This window comes from Entelurus aequoreus, linkage group LG03 (assembly GCF_033978785.1).
Source record: "Entelurus aequoreus isolate RoL-2023_Sb linkage group LG03, RoL_Eaeq_v1.1, whole genome shotgun sequence".
In the NCBI taxonomy this organism is placed as follows: domain Eukaryota; kingdom Metazoa; phylum Chordata; class Actinopteri; order Syngnathiformes; family Syngnathidae; genus Entelurus; species Entelurus aequoreus.
The window spans coordinates 63011435-63031434 of NC_084733.1; the positions used below are offsets into that span (position 1 = coordinate 63011435).

A 20000-nucleotide genomic window follows, 5' to 3' on the forward strand; every position below is an offset into this window, starting at 1 on the left:
CTGCAAATCAGTCAGCTGTTGCCGTATCCGTAAAACGCCGATAGGGAGAAGTTTGTATTTACACGATGAGTCCGGTGTGTCTTGACCTCCGCCGAACCCCTGAGACTGACTCACTGAACCCCTAGGGTTCAATCGAACCCAGGTTATGAACCACTGATCTATATATACATAGATATATATGTATATACATATATATTTATATATATATATATATATATATATATATATATATATATATATATATATATATATATATATATATATATATATATATATATATATATATATATATATATATATATATATATATATATATGTACCAATATATTAATGTTTAAATGTGTATTTTATTTGGTTTTGATGCTTATTTCTATCAAGTACATCTTTTGTCTCCTTGACTTCCTCAAACTGCCTGCTGTCCTTTTATCATGAAACGAGCGCTCGCATGTTTTGGCGTGTCAGCGTGCTCGTGAGCAACACTTCCTGTTGCACAAGGTGGACTTCCTCTTCGGTGGTGGACTTCCCCTTCGGTGCACGTTTTTATTATTTGTCCCCCGCCAGAGGCGTCATGTGAGCTTGGGAAGACAACAAATATTTGACAAGTGGGCAGGATCTCGTGTGGTGCAAGACAAAGATGGCTCTGAGGCGTGGCCACGCCCCCTCGCCACGGTCGGCACATCAGCTGAGGCTCATGTGACAGCGAGACATCGCCATGATCTATTGTTGTGCACACGCTACAGCGATGACATCATCACTGAGATGTCTAAATGCTCAAATGTCACATTTCTTCTTTGAAATATTACCCAGGATTCCACACCTTCGCCACATGACAAAACATGCACCCCTGCAGTGTTTCCCTGGGCTTATAATTTTCGGGCAAAGTCACTACATGGTGACGCTGTTGTTAAACCTCATATTTGGGTTGACTTTAAAGGCCTACTGAAATGAATTTTTTTTATTTAAACGGGGATAGCAGATCTATTCTATGTGTCATACTTGATCATTTCGCGATATTGCCATATTTTTGCTGAAAGGATTTAGTATAGAACAACGACGATAAAGATTGCAACTTTTGGTATCTGATAAAAAAAAGGCTTGCCCCTACCGGAAGTAGCGTGACGTAGTCAGTTGAACATATACGCAAAGTTCCCTATTGTTTACAATGATGGCCGCATGAAGTGACAGAGATTCAGACCGAGAAAGCGACAATTTCCCCATTAATTTGAGCGAGGATGAAAGATTTGTGGATGACTAAAGTGCAAGTGAAGGACTAGTGGGGAGTTGAAGCTATTCAGATAGGGAAGATGCTGTGAGAGCCGGGGGTGACCTGATATTCAGCTGGGAATGACTACAACAGTAAATAAACACAAGACATATATATACTCTATTAGCCACAACACAACCAGGCTTATATTTAATATGCCACAAATTAATCCTGCATAAAAACACCTGCGTGTTTGTTACGCTAGCTCCTAGCTCCTCTGCTAGCTCCTAGCTCCTCTGCTAGCTCCTAGCTCCATAGAACACGCCAATACAATTCAAACACCTGATCAACACACACAATCACTCAGCCCAAAAGACCGTTCACCTAACCCAAGGTTCATAAAGCTTATATATTTTTAAAAAGTTACGTACATACGCAAAAAAAAGTTGCGCACATACGGTCAAGCGATCAAATGTTTAGAAGCCAAAGCTGCATACTCACAGTAGCACGTCTGCATCTTTGTCATCCAAATCAAAGTAATCCTGGTAAGAGTCTGTGTTGTCCCAGTTCTCTACAGGCGTCTGTGTATAGAAGTCAAAAGTCCTCCTGGTTAGAGTCTCTGTTATCCGAGTTCTTCCATCTTGACTGCATCTTCCGGGAATGTAAACAAAGAAGCGCCGGCTGTGTACTGTTGTTGCTGACTACGTTCGAAAAATACGTCCATTTCGCACCGACAACTTTCTTCTTTGCTTGCTCAGCTTCCTTCTCCATAATGCAATGAACATGATTGCAACAGATTCACGAACACAGATGTCCAGAATACTGGGGAATTATGAAATGAAAACAGAGCTTTTTCGTATTGGCTTCAATGTGGAAGGCATACCCGTGTTCGCCGGTCTACGTCACGCGCATACGTCATCCTCAGAGGCGTTTCGAACCGGAAGTTTAGCGGCAAATTTAAAATGTCACTTTATAAGTTAACCCGGCCGTATTGGCATGTGTTATAATGTTAAGATTTCATCATTGATATATAAACTATCAGACTGCGTGGTCGGTAGTAGTGGGTTTCAGTAGGCCTTTAAATTTCTCACACAGCTCAGTACGCTCTACCTTGTAACTTTAGGAACAAGCACATTTGAGCAAGATGGGTGGAAAATAACATTTGGAAGTCATATGTGTTATATTTGTATTTCAGGTATGCTAGCGTGTTTTAACCACAACCCATAGGGGGCACCACATTGGCCCGGTTAGTTCATTTAAGGCAGGGGTGTCCAAACTTCGGCCTGCCGACATCTTCAAATTGGCCCGCGAGACGTCACGAGGTTAATAAGGCATCTTTGATGCTGCCATTTTGAACCCATCTGCTTTAATTATGCTCTGGTTAGAACTATGCGTAGTATTTACTTGTATGACCCAAAGCAAAAAACTTTTCCGAGTCATAATGCAAAAGATTCCAACCAACACAAAATGTCCACGGACATGGTGACTGAACTTTGTGGATATTACATAAAAATGTCTATTTACCATAAAAAAAATCTAAATTACATCCATTACAAAGCATGATGGGAAAATACAAAACACTCTCCACACTTATCCATGTTTGGTGCATTTTAGCTGCTTGATATTTCTGATTGATTACAAAACTTTAAGGAGGTTGTCACGGAAGTCAAACTTTCACAAATTCAGTATATATATATACATATATGTATATATATATATATACTGTATATGTATATGTATGCATATACATACATACAGAACATATATACATATATACTGTATATATGTATATATATATATATATATATATATATATATATATATATGTATATGTATATATATACATACTGTATGTATGTATATATGTTTATGTATATACAGTATGTGTATAAGTATATTTATGTGTGTGTGTGTGTATGTATATGTATAAATGTGTGTGTATATATATATATATATATATATATATATATATATATATATATATATATATATATATATATATATATATATATATAATATATATATATATATATATATATATATACACACTACCGTTCAAAAGTTTGGGGTCACCCAAACAATTTTGTGGAATAGCCTTCATTTCTAAGAACAAGATAGACTGTCGAGTTTCAGATAAAAGTTCTCTTTTTCTGGCCATTTTGAGCGTTTAATTGACCCCACAAATGTGATGCTCCAGAAACTCAATCTGCTCAAAGGAAGGTCAGTTTTGTAGCTTCTGTAACGAGCTAAACTGTTTTCAGATGTGTGAACATGATTGCACAAGGGTTTTCTAATCATCAATTAGCCTTCTGAGCCAATGAGCAAACACATTGTACCATTAGAACACTGGAGTGATAGTTGCTGGAAATGGGCCTCTATACACCTATGTAGATATTGCACCAAAAACCAGACATTTGCAGCTAGAATAGTCATTTACCACATTAGCAATGTATAGAGTGTATTTCTTTAAAGTTAAGACTAGTTTAAAGTTATCTTCATTGAAAAGTACAGTGCTTTTCCTTCAAAAATAAGGACATTTAAATGTGACCCCAAACTTTGACATGGCGAACAGCATTCGTGCAGAGTACAAATAATACAACGGTGCAAATTAATACAAAGTGCTCGCCTGTACGTTATCAAAATAACCAGCCTACCGGTATATGAAAAGTCAGTCTTTAATCATTGTGTCATCGTCTTCCTCCTGCGTACTAAAACCACCGAAATCCTCTTCGTCTGTGTCGGAGAAGAACAGGCCGTAAATAAGCCGCACCCTTGTATAAGCCGCAGGGACCATAACGAGGGGAAAAAGTAGCGGCTTATAGTCCGGAAATTACGGTATATATATATATATATATATATATATATATATATATATATATATATATATATATATATATATATATATATATATATCAGTGTTTCCCACACATTCATTTATTTGTGGCGGCCCGCCACGAAAGAATTAAGGTTGCCACAAATAGATTTTTTATTTATTTATTTTTTATTTATTTATTTTTTAAGTTTTTTTTATTATTTTTTTTGGTCCTGTCCAGCTTCTCAGGCAAATCATATAGTTGATGTAGATGCCCATATCAGCTGTTCAGATTTACTTTACAAAAGAGAAGTGTAGGATCAAGATTTTTCGAGCTCTTTGTTCAGTGGATCAGATGTTTGATGAAGCTTTGTGTCTATCTACCACCACTACTGTTTTCTGTTTATTTGTTACTGACTGCGGCAGGACCCCTCTGCCTCTGTTTCACTTTATGTTGCTGGTAAATAATATGGTTGTAGTAGTAGGCTAAAGTTATAAATGATAAATGGGTTATACTTGTATAGCGCTTTTCTACCTTCAAGGTACTCAAAGCGCTTTGACACTATTTCCACATTTACCCATTCACACACACATTCACACACTGATGGCGGGAGCTGCCATGCAAGGCGCTAACCAGCAGCCATCAGAGGCAAAGGGTGAAGTGTCTTGCCCAAGGACACAACGGACGTGACTAGGAAGGTAGAAGGTGGGAAGTTAAATTATTTAGTATGCACTAATTAAAGGGGCAGAGCTTTAAGAGACATTTTAGCTTTTATATTTTTATAAGATATATTTTTTGTAAGAACCACAATTAGTAAATATATTTCAGTGAATAATTTATTGTTCAAATCTGTATATAAATATGTACATAAAGTGTTGTAATTATATTGTAAAATGGATGGATGGATGGACGTTTAAAACAAAATTGTTATTATTAATTATTAAGTATACATTTTTTGATCCTTTTTAGAGAAAATCATATCATTGTAGTAAATTATGCAAATTACACGATGATGTCATGGTGACCACACCCATAGCCACGCCCCCACCACCACAGGTATCTTGGCAGTTTATGGGAAACACTGTATATATATGGCCCTCGACCAAAACTTTTTAGCCCAATGCGGGCCCCAAGTCAAAAAGTCTGGACACTGATGTTTTTAGGGCCCGAGCAGCAGAGCAAGCACCGCAGGTGTGATGCAGAGCACCGCAAGGACCACAGACGAGTGTCTTTTCGAGTCTTTTTTGCCACTTCCAGGTATAAGTTGGATGTCACAGATGAACAACTTCTCGGTTTATGTATCCAGGTGAGAGGCATGATTCATAATCTAGAATTAACTTTTGCCAACTTAAAGGCGAAGCAGCAGCAGCTCACCGGCTGAATATCTCAAAAGCAGCATAAGCTAGTTAGCTCTCTGTAAACATGGCGCCGCTAAAAGTAGTTCCTCTGCATTAGCGCCTATAATAAAAATATTGCCAATACTTGGTCAATATGCAGGTCAGGAGATGTAAATGGAGTATTTTTGGCGGTTTTCGGATGCTTTTTAGATGGACTAATGGGCGTAATACAGTAGATGCATTCAATCAGCTTCATTGTTAGCTACTTGCCTCCTACTCCTACTTGCTGTATGTTTTCCAGTTTCTTGTTTAGGTCAACATTAGAGATACTCTCACTGGTCAGCAGGTTGCCGTTGAGGAGTTTGGCCAGCAGGTGGCGAGCAAAGAGTTACCTATTATCGCAAAGTGGACTATTGCGCCACCAAATGTCATCATTATGTGACACGGCAGGGAGGTTAGGGTGAAAATTACCAGCCTCATTTTATTCATTTTTTATTTATTTTTTTAAATGTAATAGAATGTTCCGGCATTTACTGCGTGAGCAGCTGACCTTTAAAGGTCTCTGACATTTAAAGCAGCCTCTGCGTTAGCGGCCGTACTGGTGTTCTACTGCAGAAAGTGGCCACCTTGGCTTCATGAAGCGTCACTTACTCCGACATGAAGCGTGATGGTATGGCACAAAAAAACAAACCTTGTCTTCAAACGGTTTGGGTCGTCCATGGTCTTGAAATGCTAAAAACTAGTACTGTAAAGCAGTTACTGTATTTTCCGGACTATAAGCCGGACTTTAGAAGAAAACTTTTTTTTCTATATACAAGCCGCACCGGTTGTTGTGAAATGAGTTATTTACACGGAAATATTCTGTAAATGTTTATTTACATACCGTAATTGTTTCCAAACGGTGTCTGTAACACGGCAGTAAAACGGCCGATCAAATAGCGTAATAGACCCACTAGCTGCGCAAGCTAGCTCTCCAATCAGCTAAACGGACTCAATAACTCTATGGTGACGTTTTGGTGAATTTACAAAACTGAAACAATACAAAAAGAATGCCATTGTAATTTAATATTACTAACAGAGACACTCGTAAACGTGTTTGCATATTAACTAATGCTAACGATGCTAGTTTGATTACATTACGATAGCACGTACAAATATGCATGAAAACACTCCTACACACATCACACATGGAATGCTGTAGTACATAACAATTGTTTTAGTTATATTGTAAAGTTTTAAAACGCTGCTTGGGATGATTAATGAAGTATCCATACGAGTAGAAACGCTAAGGACGGCGAGAAGACTGAACGGCAATTGTACTTACGGTTCATAGCTCAGTCTAAACAAAAGGGCAGTGCAGTACCGGCAGCACTGCCGGTACGGTATGGTGCCATAACACAAAAAATAACACGCATTTTCAGTGTTTTTGCTTAGTTTTGTTTATTCACAACTTTAACAAAAGACCGTTCCTGTAACACAGCATAAAGTAGCCTACCATAGAAATTGTCTTCTTATGCGGCGGCTTTTCCTTTATCGATGGCCAGCTTGATTGCTTCAGCTTCGTCGTTTGCCTTTCCTCGTGACTTCTCCATGATGAGGGTGAGTACATAACACGCTAACTGTCTGAATGCATGATTGTGTGAGTGTGTTTTGATTTAATGTGAACAATTTCTTTCATCCCCTCTGACCCGTCTGGCAGTTTCTTTGATCTGATGCAATGCGGCTAAATTTATTGGCGGCATGGGAACCTGGAAAAAATCCAATTCAGCCGCAGGGTGCAAAGCGTGGGGAAAAAAGTAGTGTCCTAGACTATGTTTACACTGCAGGCCAAAGTGGCCCAAATTGGATTTTTTCTAAATCTGACTTTTTTTTCCTGCTGACTGTTCATACTGCAAGTAAACGCGAGCTTTATCAGACTCCAGTAGAACCTTTCAGAGGCCACAATGTGGCCCCAATGTGGATCATAGAAAGAAGCAATGTGCTGTTGAACATCGTCCATGTTGACATGTTTGCTTGTCACTACCGAATCAACGGCAAGTTTGCGCATGTGTGACACTACAAACTGCCCGAACTGCTTTTTACTGGGACTTAAATGTTTCAGGGATGACGAGTCGTTCAGCGCTTCCAGATGGGTTGTAACGTAACTGTTTTAATTACATTTATGGATTAACCTGCATTAACATAATGATTTTGAGAGCCGTAGTCCTTCGCTAATCATAATGTTGCTGATGTTAGTGGAAAAATTAAAACATGATATGCCGGTGCATGAATTTATGGGGCTCCCTCATTAATCGCTGTTAATTGTTACTGGACATGGCAGCGATGAACAAATGTAATTCATCGAATTGTGAGCTGCCCAAATATTGAATATATATATATATATATATATATATATATATATATATATATATATATATATATATATATATATATATATATATATATATATATATATATATATATATATATATATATATATATATTCTATTATATACATATATATATATTATATATATATATATATATATATATATTATATATATATATATATATATATATTCTATTATATACATATATATATATTATATATATATATATATATATATATATATATATATATATATATATATATATATATATATATATATATATATATATATATATATATATATATATATATATATATATATATTCTATTATATACATATATATATTATATATATATATATATATATATATATATATATATATATATATATATATATATATATATATATATATATATATATATATATATATATATATATATAAACACACACACATGTATAGAGTGATTGGAGCACATACTTGTTGCATCACAAAGAACATTCATGAAGTTTGGTTCTTTTATGAATTTATTATGGGTCTACTGAAAATGTGACCATATCTGCTGGATCAAAAGTATACATACAGCAATGTTGATATTTGCTTACATGTTCCTTGGCAAGTTTCACTCCTCTTGACAAAATTAGGTTCAGTTCAGGTAAATGTGTTGTTTTTCTGACATTGACTTGTTTCTTCAGCATTGTCCACACGTTTAAGTCAGGACCTTAATTCTGGCCTGATTTAGCCATTCCTTTACCACTTGAAGTCTGTTTGGGGTCATTGTCCTGTTGGAACACACAACTGCGCCCAAGACCCAACCTCCGGGCTGATGATTTTAGGTTGTCCTGAAGAATTTGGAGGTAATCCTCCTTTTTCATTGTTCCAGTTACTCTCTGTAAAGCATCATTTCCATTGGCAGCAAGACAGGCCCAGAGCATAATACTACCCTCACCATGCTTGACGGTAGGAATGGTGTAGAATGGTGTTCCTAGGATTAAAGGCCTCACTTTTTCTCCTCCAAACATATTGCTGGGTATTGTGGCCAAACAGCTCAATATTTGTTTCATCTGACATCACATGGACAAAGATAAGACCTTCTGGAGGAAAGTTCTGTGGTCAGATGAAACAAAAATGTATATATATGCACACACACACACACATTATATGAACTTATATATATATTAATTAGGGATGTCCGATAATGGCTTTTTTCCGATACCCGATATTCCGATATTGTCCAAATCTTTAATTACCGATACCGATATCAACCGATACCGATATCAACCGATACTGATATATACAGTCGTGGAATTAACACATTAGTATGCCTAATTTGGACAACCAGGTATGGTGAAGATAAGGTGCTTTTTTTAAAAAATTAATAAAATAAAATAAGATAAATAAATTAAAAAGATTTTCTTGAATAAAAAAGAAAGTAAAACAAAATAAAAACAGTTACATAGAAACTAGTAATTAATGAAAATGAGTAAAATTAACTGTTAAAGGTTAGTACTATTAGTGGACCAGCAGCACGCACAATTGTGTGTGCTTATGGACTGTATCCCTTGCAGACTGTATTGATATATATTGATATATAATGTAGGAACCAGAATATTAATAACAGAAAGAAACAAAAAAGATACCGATAATAAAAAAAACGATACCGATAATACATTTTAAAGCATTTATCGGCCGATAACATCTCTAATATTAATATAATGGATTTGCAAATCATTTTCAACCCATATTCAGTTGAATATGCTACAAAGACAACATATTTGATCTTCAAACTGATAAAAACATTTTTTTTTTTGCAAATAATCATTAACCTTAGAATTTGATGCCAGCAACACGTGACAAAGAAGTTGGGAAAGGTAGCAATAAATACTGATAAAGTTGAGGAATGCTCATCAAACACTTATTTGGAACATCCCACAGGTGAACAGGCAAATTGGGAACAGGTGGGTGCCATGATTGGGTATAAAAGTAGATTCCATGAAATGCTCAGTCATTCACAAACAAGGATGGGGCGAGGCTCACCACTTTGTCAACAAATGCGTGAGCAAATTGTTGAACAGTTTAAGAAAAACCTTTCTCAACCAGCTATTGCAAGGAATTTAGGGATTTCACCATCTACGGTCCGTAATATCATCAAAGGGTTCAGAGAATCTGGAGAAATCACTGCACGTAAGCAGCTAAGCCCGTGACCTTCGATCCCTCAGGCTGTACTGCATCAACAAGCGACATCAGTGTGTAAAGGATATCACCACATGGGCTCAAGAACACTTCAGAAACCCACTGTCAGTAACTACAGTTGGTCGCTACATCTGTAAGTGCAAGTTAAAACTCTCCTATGCAAGGCGAAAACCGTTTATCAACAACACCCAGAAACGCCGTCGGCTTCGCTGGGCCTGAACTCATCTAAGATGGACTGATACAAAGTGGAAAAGTGTTCTGTGGTCTGACAAGTCCACATTTCAAATTGTTTTTGGTAACTGTGGACGTCGTGTCCTCCGGACCAAAGAGGAAAAGAACCATCCGGATTGTTATAGGCGCAAAGTTGAAAAGCCAGCATGTGTGATGGTATGGGGGTGTATTAGTGCCCAAGACATAGGTAACTTACACATCTGTGAAGGCACCATTAATGCTGAAAGGTACATACAGGTTTTGGAGCAACATATGTTGCCATCCAAGCAACGTTACCATGGACGCCCCTGCTTATTTCAGCAAGACAATGCCAAGCCACGTGTTACATCAACGTGGCTTCATAGTAAAAGAGTGCGGGTACTAGACTGGCCTGCCTGTAGTCCAGACCTGTCTCCCATTGAAACTGTGTGGTGCATTATGAAGCCTAAAATACCACAAAGGAGACCCCCGGACTGTTGAACAACTTAAGCTGTACATCAAGCAAGAATGGGAAAGAATTCCACCTGAGAAGCTTAAAAAATGTGTCTCCTCAGTTCCCAAACGTTTACTGAGTGTTGTTAAAAGGAAAGGGCATGTAACACAGTGGTGAACATGCCCTTTCCCAACTACTTTGGCACGTGTTGCAGCCATGAAATTCTAAGTTAATTATTATTTGCAAAAAAAAATAAAGTTTATGAGTTTGAACATCAAATATCTTGTCTTTGTAGTGCATTCAATTGAATATGGGTTGAAAAGGATTTGCAAAAATCATTGTATTCCGTTTATATTTACATCTAACACAATTTCCCAACTCATATGGAAACGGGGATTGTATATATACTGTATATATATACGCACACACACACACACACACACACACACACACACACACACACACACACACACACACACACACACACACACACACACACACACACACACACACACACACACACACACACATTATAACTTATATAAACTTATATATATTAATATAATGGATTAATACTTAATATAATTGGATATTAAGAGTATGTGAAAGTTCGACTCCTACCTTGTTTACTTCTGTGACGACATCCTTAAAGTTTTGTAATCAATCAGAAATATCAAGCAGCTAAAGTGTGCCAAACATGGATAAGTGTGGGGACTGTTTTGCATGTTTCCCATCATGCATTGTAGTGGAATAAAATGGGTCTAATTTTGAATTATTTATATTGGTTTGACGTCTGTTACAATATCCACAAAGTTCAGTGAGCAGATTGTGGTATGTGTGACCATGTGTGTTGACTTTTTGTGTCGGTTGCAGTTTGTGCCATGACAGGGGAAGGTTGTTTGGATTGGGTCATTTAAATAAATGCTGCGATCTGTACACTTTTAATAGCAATTCATGGTCGTGGAGCTGCTCTACTCACCTTGTTCACAGACGGGGGCAAATTTGCAGGAAATAGACTGTTAAATAATGCAATACAGTTTGGACACCCCTGGAATAGACCAATGGCGGAAAATGTTTTGTGTTTATCGAATAATTGGGCGTAAAGACGAAGCGAAAGGAAGAAATTACAAATTTAAATAAAAATATGAATTGAGCTAACGCTAAATGCAGGATTTGGGTACACTTCATGTCAAGTCTGTGTGGTAGTAATTTGTTTTATTTTGTTGACTGAAATGTAATTATTTTTCACATTTTGCATTTCTGGCCATTCTAAAAAATGTAGTTGAAGAGCAGTTGAACAGATTATGAGATGCAAACTGTTGCAAACATGCTACATTTTGCAGCGTGTAAGACAGTTAAGTGTGGTTAGCATTTGTAGCAGTGCTGCCGAGACATTTGGACATGAAGCAGCCTCACCGCACTGTACCTTTTTCATGAGGCGGTGTGTGTGTTTTGGCAGACATTTTGCTCCCTTGTTTAAGAAGGAAAGGTTCTGGTGTGGTTACAGCTTGAAAAAAAAAATGGAAACATGAGCAGCTCAATGCTTAATGAAGCCCCCACCCACCCCCCCAGCCCCCACACTTTGTGTTGAATAACCTTCATCGCGTCTCAACTGCTCAGCGGCTCCGTCTCACTGTCACAAACGCTCCTCGCCAGATTATTCACTAATTCCAAATTGAGCTGCGCCGCTTTTTTGACGAGGATGCAAAATGACGAACGAACCAATGTTCCAGCACACATCGAGCTACAAACCCCATTTCCATATGAGTTGGGAAATTGTGTTAGATGTAAATATAAACGGAATACAATGATTTGCAAATCATTTTCAACCCATATTCAGTTGAATATGCTACAAAGACAACATATTTGATGTTCAAACTGATAAACTTTTTTTTTTTTTTGCAAATAATCATTAACTTTAGAATTTGGTGCCAGCAACACGTGACAAAGAAGTTGGGAAAGGTGGCAATAAATACTGATAAAGTTGAGGAATGCTCATCAAACACTTATTTGGAACATCCCACAGTTGAACAGGCAAATTGGGAACAGGTGGGTGCCATGATTGGGTATAAAAGTAGATTCCATGAAATGCTAGTCATTCACAAACAAGGATGGGGCGAGGGTCGCCACTTTGTCAACAAATGCGTGAGCAAATTGTTGAATAGTTTAAGAAAAACCTTTCTCAACCAGCTATTGCAAGGAATTTAGGGATTTCACCATCTACGGTCCGTAATATCATCAAAGGGTTCAGAGAATCTGGAGAAATCACTGCACGTAAGCAGCTAAGCCCGTGACCTTCGATCCCTCAGGCTGTACTGCATCAACAAGCGACATCAGTGTGTAAAGGATATCACCACATGGGCTCAAGAACACTTCAGAAACCCACTGTCAGTAACTACAGTTGGTCGCTACATCTGTAAGTGCAAGTTAAAACTCTCCTAAGTAAGGCGAAAACCGTTGATCAACAACACCCAGAAACCCCGTCGGCTTCGCTGGGCCTGAGCTCATCTAAGATGGACTGATACAAAGTGGAAAAGTGTTCTGTGGTCTGACGAGTCCACATTTTCAAATTGTTTTTGGAAACTGTGGACGTTGTGTCCTCCGGACCAAAGAGGAAAAGAACCATCCGGATTGTTCTAGGCGCAAAGTTGAAAAGCCAGCATCTGAGATGGTATGGGGGTGTATTAGTGCCCAAGACATGGGTAACTTACACATCTGTGAAGGTGCCATTAATGCTGAAAGGTACATACAGGTTTTGGAGCAACATATGTTGCCATCCAAGCAACGTTACCATGGACGCCCCTGCTTATTTCAGCAAGACAATGCCAAGCCATGTGTTACATCAACGTGGCTTCATAGTAAAAGAGTACGTGTACTAGACTGGCCTGCCTGTAGTCCAGACCTGTCTCCCATTGAAAATGTGTGGTGCATTATGAAGCCTAAAATACCACAACGGAGACCCCCGGACTGTTGAAAAACTTAAGCTGTACATCAAGCAAAAATGGGAAAGAATTCCACCTGAGAAGCTTAAAAAATGTGTCTCCTCAGTTCCCAAACATTTGCTGAGTGTTGTTAAAAGGAAAGGCCATGTAACACAGTGGTGAACATGCCCTTTCCCAACTACTTCGGCCCGTGTTGCAGCCATGAAATTCTAAGTTAATTATCATTTGCAAAAAAAAAATAAAGTTTATGAGTTTGAACAATCAAATATCTTGTCTTTGTAGTGCATTCAACTGAATATGGGTTGAAAAGGATTTGCAAATCATTGTATTCCGTTTATATTTACATCTAACACAATTTCCCAACTCATATGGAAACGGGGTTTGTATTACTTTAAGCTGACAAAGATTTATTTAGATCTTAACATAGTAAAATCATTCAAACATCCTTTCCGATTTTTCATGGACTTCATGTTTAACCTTCATGAAAGCCACATGGGGACGTGTGTCAACAAGAGGCAAAAGATCACGACACAAGATGCTAAGCTAACACACAACATGAGCTTTATTTATTTTAATTTTTTTAATTTTATATTTTTTCTACCCTTCTTGAGACATCAACAAGGAAAACTACCTTCCATATGAGGACCGGTGAACAAGTTGGGACCGAAATCATGGTCCCAATACGGAAAGCCATTGCATAGAGAGTGTCTCATTTGGTGGTGACATCTATGTAAATTAGGGTGCTCCCAACAAGGAGGAATTTTTCAAATTGACTTTGTGTCGGTTTTAAAAGTGCTCCCCCTCTGGCCAACATATGTAATAACAAGTGTGTGTAAGAAATTGAAATGCGCCCCCTTTGGCCAAAATTTGTTTCAAAAAATCTAATAAATATGTATATAGAGACATACTGTAATAACTTGAAGTAAATAATAAAGATTAAAAACTAATTACAAACAAAAAAAATAACTAAAAGCTTGCCTTTTTTATACTTGCATAGTTTGTATACATTCTTAATGTTGTAAATAAAAATGTTTACATCTAGAAAGGGTGGTCCTAAAGAGGTAGGCATTTTTCGGAGGTCTCAAGAAAGTAACAAATACAAGAAAGTGTGTGTGCGTGTGCGGCTGTGCGCACTCTGCCGCCAGGCGGCAAATCCCAAATGTAGAGGAATTAAAATGTAAATGATGCAATCATTGATTAGGCTGCGTAATATTCCGGCATTAAGCCCTGATGAATGACTATTGTGTGCCGTTAAGACGTGAATTTGCAAAGTAGACGACGATGTTGGACTTTATTCGTCTCACATCGGGGACATTAAAACTCATTTGAAGATTTCAAAGTTGTTCTCAGTGAGATGTGTCTTTTTTTAAATGTGTAGCAATGACAGAGTCGACACGTCAACCCCAGGTGGATGCTATTGCTAGTTGTTATTGGTGTCTTTTGAATGTTAAATATGAAGTCGATCAATCTGCAAGCATGATGTTCATCTAAGTTATTTGTGGATGAAATGTAAAGGGTTTGGGGACCTCTGGTGGCCAGAGGGTGAACTCACAATCCCAACATTACGCCTCTATCTTTATAGACTTAGACTTAGACTTTCTTTTTATTGTCATTCAAATTTGAACTTTTCAGTACAGATAAGAACGACATTTCGTTACATTAGCTCATGGTAGTGCAGGATAAAAAAGCAATAAGGTGCATACAGTATATAAATAAATAAATAGTTTACTGTACAGATAAATATATTGCACTTTTTCATATGCATCCACGTTTATGGATGTAAAGTTATATTGTCTTTATATTCCAGCGAGTTAATCCATTTTGGGGGGAGTTGAGGGGATAATTATGACACATTCAAGAGTCTTACGGCCTGAGGGAAGAAGCTGTTACAGAACCTGGAGATTCTGCTTCGGAGGCTGCGGACCTCTTTCTAGAGTCCAGCAGTGAAAACAGTCCTTGGTGGGGGTGGCCTTTGCAGATTTTCTGAGCCCTGGTCAGGCAGCGGCTTTTTGCGATCTCCTGGATAGGAGGAAGAGGAGTCCTGATGATCTTTTCCGTCGTCCTCACCACTCTCTGGAGAGACTTCCAGTCTGAGGCATTGCTGGCTCCGGTCCAGACAGACATGCTGTTGGTCAGCAGGCTCTCTATAGTGCCTCTGTAGAATGTGGTGAGAATGGGGGAGGGAGCTGTGCTCTTTTCATCCGAAGCAAAAAGTGCATGCGCTGCTGAGCTCTTTTTACAAGAGCTCCGGTGTGTAGGGACCAGGTTATATTGTCAGTTATCTGCACCCCCAGGAACTTGGTGCTGCTTACCATCTCCACCGCTGTGCCGTTGATGAAGAGTGGAGCGTGGCTGGACTGGTGCTTCCTGAAGTCGACGATGATCTCCTTGGTCTTGTCGACATTCAGGACCAGGTTGTTGGTTCTGCATCAGTCAACCAGAGGTTTCACCTCCTCCCTGTAGTCCATGTTGTTGTTGTCACGGATGAGGCCCACTACTGTCGTGTCGTCCGCATACTTCACAATGTGGTTAGTAGTGGACCTGGCGCAGCAGTCATGGGTCATCAACGTGAACAGCAGCGGACTCAGGACGCAGCCCTCGGGGGAGCCGGTGCTCAGGGAGATGCCACTGGAGGTGTTGTTGCCCACTCTCACAGACTGGGTGGGGTCTGTCTGTGAGGAAGTCAAGCAGCCAGTTGCATAGGGAGGTACTGAATCCGTACTTCATCTCGCTATTATTTAGCAATGCTATAAAGCTATATTGTATTTCATCATAACTTTGATAACATTTCAAGATGTGCGGCGAAGCCTTTTATTTCTAGTTTTTTTGTTGTTTTTTTTACAACGCTGTTCTTTGAGTTTGGAAAGAAAGTGAGTCCCTCGTTACATTTTAAAAATTGCCATGCGGTTTGAGCACCTCTTGTCTTAAAAGTGTAGCCATCATGCGAGGAAGATGAGACATTTTTCTTGTGTTTTGGTGTCTTTAAACAGGCAGTAGTGTCTCGTGTGCCTGTTCAAAAATTATTCAAAGCCATTTTCCGTGCTTATGAGGACGTAAACATAGCCCTTGGGTTTATCGTAAACACGATGGGTCAGTCATTCCCAAACTGTGGTAGGCCAAACAATCCCTTGATTAAAGTACAGTGTTTTATTTTCCTCTATTCAAACACAGTGTTACTGTTCAAACTGTGTGTGATGTTACAGAGGCCAAAAATATTAAATATACTTGTCAAATAAAACCTTGTTTTTAATGAATACTTAGGCCTACTACACTACTGCATTTTAATGTTGGTCATTATGGTGGTACTTAATGAATACTCAGGCCTACTAAACTACTGCATTTTAATGTTGGTCATTATTGTGGTACTTAATGAATACTTAGGCCTACTACACTACTGCATTTTAATGTTGGTCATTATGGTGGTACTTAATGAATACTTAGGTCTACTACACTACTGTATTTTAATGTTGTCATCATGGTAGTACTTGATGAATACTTAGGCCTACTAAACTACTGCATTTTAATGTTGGTCATTATGGTGGTACTTAATGAATACTTAGGCCTACTACACTACTGCATTTTAATGTGGGTCTATGGTGGTACTTGATGAATACAGGAACAAAGCAGAGTGGGCGGGGTTTGCCTGAAACGCATGTATCAGAAACAGATGGAGAAGCAGGTTTTTACAACACATTTCTGCATACGAGTGATAATATATCATATTGTTGGTGTTTATTACCCTTTGCATTCATATTTTGCTGATTGATACATTTTTGTTGTGTTTTGCTTGATTGTAAAAGATGTCTATGGAGGAGCTGGTCTGAGAAGTAAAAGAAGAGCAATGTTGTTAATATTCAGTGTTTTATTGTTCATAGTTAATATTGTTAATCCCACTTTCTTTATTTTCATGTACATTTTGGGTGTCCCATTCAGTAAAAAACTGTAAAATTCCATTCCGTTATTTTGAGTTGGTCTGTCATAACTTTTTTTAGAATTCTATCGGACATTGTGACTTCTGGTATTAGTGTTCCTGAAAAAAGGGACCTAAACACACATACTGCACAGCAGATTTTTACAGATATCATTTATACACACATACACATTGGCCCCCCAGACACATTTTTTCTCTCAATGTGACCCCTAAGTCTAAATATTTTCCCAGCTCTGTTCTAGAACGTACCGACGCAACACATGCACACGCAATATTATTGGGTGTTGTTAGCTAGTTATAAGCGGTTTGGATAGCTGGAATAAGCTAGCCGGTGCTGCTTTAGTTATATTTTTTTGCTTTGGAAAAAATGTAACTCTGAGCAAGTTGCAAACAGCCAGTCATTGGGTCTGATGAGACAAAGATTGAAGTCTTTGGCATGAATTCCAGGCATCATGTTTGGAGGAAACCAGGCCAAAATCAGACCTACAGTGAAGCATGGTGGTGGCAGCATCATGCTGTGGGGATGGTTTTCAGCAAAAGGAACTGGAAGACTAGTCAGGATAGAGGGAAAGATAAAAAACAATGCTTCCCATCCAACCTGATGGAGACAACAGAACAACATCATCAAATAGGATATGTACAAACATGATAGTAAAATTGATAGCAAAGAAACCAGTTAGTGAAGTAAATATTAATAACACAGAAATGACATTATTACACTACAAATGGAGCAATACAAATACCAATAGAAATAGCACTATTGATAATGAGTATTAACAATAATTACCTCTATTATCAACAATACAGTTGTTTAAATGCAACAATACATAAATGTAATAACTAGAATTACAAAAGAAAGCTAATAAATGGAGGGGAAGAAAGAGAATCGAACAGTATTAACCTTGTAGATTGTTATAGTAACAATAGGTTAAGCTTTGTCAGTGTGCCAAGTGTTACCCAGTTTCCCAGAGGGTAACAACGTTAATATATGTTTAATGAAATGTGATTATATGCGTGACTGTCTGTATATGTACTTGTATATGTACAGTATGTGTATATGTATCTTTGTACAGTGAATGTATATGTACAGAATGTGTAAATGTGTGTGTACAGTGAACATATACATATATGTACAGTATGTGTATATGTATGTTTGTACAGTGAATGTATATGTACATTATGTGTATAAGTATGTTTGTACAGTATCTGTATATGTACAAACCCCGTTTCCATATGAGTTGGGAAATTGTGTTAGATGTAAATATAAACGGAATACAATGATTTGCAAATCATTTTCAACCCATATTCAGTTGAATATGCTACTAAGACAACATACTTGATGTTCCAACTGATACACTTTTTTTTGTGTGCAAATAATCATTAACTTTAGAATTTATGCCAGCAACACGTGACAAAGAAGTTGGCAATAAATACTGATAAAGTTGAGGAATGCTCATTAAACACTTATTTGGAACATCCCACAGGTGAACAGGCAAATTGGGAACAGGTGGGTGCCATGATTGGGTATAAAAGTAGATTCCATGAAATGCTCAGTCATTCACAAACAAGGATGGGGCGAGGCTCACCACTTTGTCAGTGTTGTTAAAAGGAAAGGCCATGTAACACAGTGGTGAACATGCCCTTTCCCAACTACTTTGGCACGTGTTGCAGCCATGAAATTCTAAGTTAATTATTATTTGCAAAAAAAAAAAAAGTTTGAGTTTGAACATCAAATATCTTGTCTTTGTAGTGCATTCAATTGAATATGGGTTGAAAAGGATTTGCAAATCGGGCAGCACGGTGGCAGAGGGGTTAGTGCGTCTGCCTCACAATACGAAGGCCCTGAGTAGTCGTGAGTTCAATCCCGGCCTCGGGATCTTTCTGTGTGGAGTTTGCATGTTCTCCCCGTGACTGCGTGGGTTCCCTTCGGGTACTCCGGCTTCCTCCCACCTCCAAAAACATGCACCTGGGGATAGGCTGATTGGCAACACTAAATTGGCCCTAGTGTGTGAATGTGAGTGTGAATGTTGTCTGTCTATCTGTGTTGGCCCTGCGATGAGGTGGCGACTTGTCCAGGGTGTACCCCGCCTTCCGCCCGATTGTAGCTGAGATAGGCTCCAGCGCCCCCCGCGACCCCGAAGGGAATAAGCGGTAGAAAATGGATGGATGGAGGATTTGCAAATCATTGTATTCCGTTCATATTTACATCTAACACAATTTCCCAACTCATATGGAAACGGGGTTTGTATATGTATTTTTGTACAGTGAATGTATATATACAGAATGTGTATATTTATGTTTGTGCAGTGAATGTATATATACAGAATGTGTATATTTATGTTTGTGCAGTGAATGTGCGTGTGGATGTACAAACTTTGGAGCTTGAAAGGTGCTGCAAAGAGAAATTGGCCAAACTTGTGGCATCATATTCAAAAAGACTTGAGGCTGTAATTGCTGCCAAAGGTGCATTAACTCAGTATTGAGCAAAGGCTGTGATTTCTTAGTTTTTTATTTTCAATAAATTTGCTAACTTTTCTAAAAAATATATATTTATTTTCACATATATGTCA

General features: G+C 38.1%; 1 protein-coding gene across 3 annotated transcripts in view; it reads left to right on the forward strand.

Moving 5' to 3' along the window:
- Positions 1-20000, forward strand: part of slc4a11 (solute carrier family 4 member 11) — a 195633-nt gene that overhangs the window by 27140 nt on the left and 148493 nt on the right. The gene's annotated exons all lie outside the window — the stretch shown is intronic.